The sequence below is a fragment of the Pteropus medius genome, unplaced genomic scaffold (assembly GCF_902729225.1).
Source record: "Pteropus medius unplaced genomic scaffold, Ma_sr-lr_union100, whole genome shotgun sequence".
Lineage (NCBI taxonomy): Eukaryota > Metazoa > Chordata > Mammalia > Chiroptera > Pteropodidae > Pteropus > Pteropus medius.
The window spans coordinates 1,995,746-1,998,742 of NW_024351072.1; the positions used below are offsets into that span (position 1 = coordinate 1,995,746).

The 2,997-nt window shown below is 40.4% G+C and overlaps 1 pseudogene; it reads left to right on the top strand.

Annotated features, from left to right (window-relative positions):
* The first annotated feature begins 1,940 nt into the window (after positions 1-1,940).
* Positions 1,941-2,059, top strand: LOC120586084 (uncharacterized; annotated as a pseudogene).
* Positions 2,060-2,997: the final 938 nt, after the last annotated feature.

The window sequence follows — 2,997 nt, forward strand, 5'->3', positions numbered from 1 at the left end:
CCTATATGCTATAGAGAAAAAAATGGAGTAGATTATAGAGGCTCTGTTCATCCTTCTGGCAACCAAATTAAAGTTGTGACAGAAACAAGAAGGAAACAGCAAGGAAAATCATTAGAATCTAGATGAACAAACCCTATGACTAGGGAGAGAAACAACAAATCTCCCTGCAATGGGAGGTGGTAGGATGGGGCAAGGACATGTGACTGCCTGGTCCTGAGCGGCTAAGTGGGACAGAGGCCATAGCAGTGGCAGCCAGCAGCTACAGATGCCTCTTAAATGGGCCATGTCCGTTAGCAGACATTCGTGATGACAGACCTGCTTGCTCAGAGCACCAGCAATGTTTAGGCTGCACAGGGGGCACCAGGGACTTATAGGGGAACTCTGAGTTGTCAGAGTGAGGGCCGAGGGGAGATTCACTCTGTACTGAAGTGCTTGCGGTATCCACTATTCCTCCGTTGAGTCCTCCCCTCTACCTGTGTGCAAGCACAGTGCCGCCATAGCGGAGATGTCATCAAACTGGATAACAGAGGTCGCTCTGCCCAGAGGATTCCCTGAAACTATGCCTCCCCCAAGTTGTGGCCCCACCCAAGCCACATCTAGGTATGTCTTCGCTTGGTCAGGTACCCCTTGTTGAGCAGTGTCTAGACTTAAACTGGTGGCAGCAGGCCTCTGTTTTCTGGTATGGCCTTTTGAGGCAACTATAAGCACAATATCTGCAGATTGCTTTCTGAATCTTAACAAGTAGCCCTTGAGGGGCGCAGGCTGAAGATAAATTTGGCCTGCAGCTGAAGCCCTCTCAGGAATGTGCCGCTGGACACCTACCACACAAAGCTGCACTAAGACCAGACGACTTAAGAGCTTTGCTTAGTACATAGAAAAAGACACAGAAAGGCAGCCAAAATAGAAAGACAAAAAAGCAGAAACCATATGAGAGAACAGAACAGAGATCCAGAAATAATGGAGTCAAGCAATCTCACAGATACAGAATTCAAAACACTGGTTATAAAGATATTCAATGGACTTAGGGGAAGCGTAGATGAATTCAGTGAGAACTTTAACAAAGAGATAAAAAGTATAAAAATGGAAATGGAAATTATAAAAGGTAACCAGTCAGAAATGAAGAACACATTATTGGAGATGAGAAGTATATTAAATGGAATAAACAGAGTGAATAAAGAAGAGGACTAAATGATCTATATAGAGAATGGGAAAGCCAAGGACACTCAATCAGAATGGCAAGAAAAAAAGGAGGCTATAGGAAACTATTAAAGGTCAAAATATCCGTGTTATAGGGGTACCAGAAGGAAAACAAGATGTTGACAAGCTATTTGAAGAAATAATGTTGGAAAACTTCTCTAACCTGGTGAAGGAAAAAGAGATACAACCCCAGGAAACTCAGAGAGTCTCAAAAACCAGGAACTCATATAGGCCCACACCAAGACACATCATAATTAAAATGCCAAAATTTAAATACAAAGAATCTAAAAGTAGCAAGAGAAAAGCAGATAGTTACCTACAAAGGAGCACCCATAAGACTGGCAGCTGATTTCTCAAAAGAAACTATGCAAGACAGAAGGGCTTGGCACAAAATATTCGATGCGATGAAAATGCAGGATCTACAACCAAGAATACTTTATCCAGCAAAGCTGTCATTTAGAATCGAAGGACAGATAAAGAGCTTTCCAGACAAAAATAAGCTAAAGGAATTCATCAACACCAAGCCTGTGTTACAGGAAATGTTGGAGGAACTTCTAGAGAAAAAAAAAATGTTTCAAAAACATAAAGAATAAAGAATGGTAATAACTATATATCTATCAACGAGTACCTCAAATGGAAAACAATTAAGTGCTCCAGCCAAAAGATAGAGTGGCTGAATGGATAAAAAAGCAAGACCCCTACATATACTGCCTACAAAAGACTCACTTTAAAAGACACATACAGTCTACGACCATGCCACCCTGAACAAGCCCGATCTCGTCTGATCTTGGAAGCTAAGTAGGATTGGGCCTGGTTAGTACTCGAATGGGAGACCACATAGGAAGACAAGGTGCTGCTGGCGTAAAAAAAGATACACAGACTAAAAAGGAAAGGGGATGGAGAAAAAGATATTGCCTTGATGGGCCTAGAGGGTGCTGTTCTGAATTAGATTGGTCAGCTAAAGAAAGATAAATATTGTATGATATTTGGAATATGTGGAATCTAAAGAACAAAATCAACAGCAAAGGCAGAAATAAATTCATAGATACAGATAATATTTTCAGAGCTACTAGACGGGAAGGGTTTGGGGGAACAAAAAAAGGCAAAGATATTAAGATACAAATGGATAGTTGCAGAATAGACATTGAGATGTAGAGTGCAGCATGGGGGAGATGGTTAATAATGTTGTAATAAATATGTAAGGGGGCAGGGGTACTAGATTTAGTGGGGTGATTGCTTTTCAAGTTATGTGGATCTCAGATCACTATACTATACAACTAAAACTGGTATATTATTGTATGCCAACTATAATTGAAAAAAAAAACTCATTGACTTGTACAAAGTAAATACAAGCAAATAATTGTCTATTATATTTCAATAGACAGGAAAAAAAAAACCCAAAAACCTCTATCCTGCCCTGTTAAAAAAGGAGGACTCCATTTTTTATTCCTTCATTCAAAGACAATGAACATATTTGACAATAAAAAACAATTGGAATGAGTAGGAGAGAGTTAAAAAAGTGTTTACATTATTTTTTCCCTGAGAATTCCTCATTTCCTGGAGACTTTTTTTTTCTAAAAGTGAGGAAAACCATTTTCCCCAAGGGTGTGGTAGAATCCCTGAATCCCACACCTGGCCCTGCTCAGCCATTTGATGGTTCAGTGCACTATCTCCTTAAGTGCAAGCCAAGGTGTCTGTAATCCTTAGGCTAGGATGAAAATCATATTCACTAACCTTACAGCATCAGTCCCCAACTGATGGAACCAGGGATGGGTGCTACTATGAGAATCTAATGCCTGA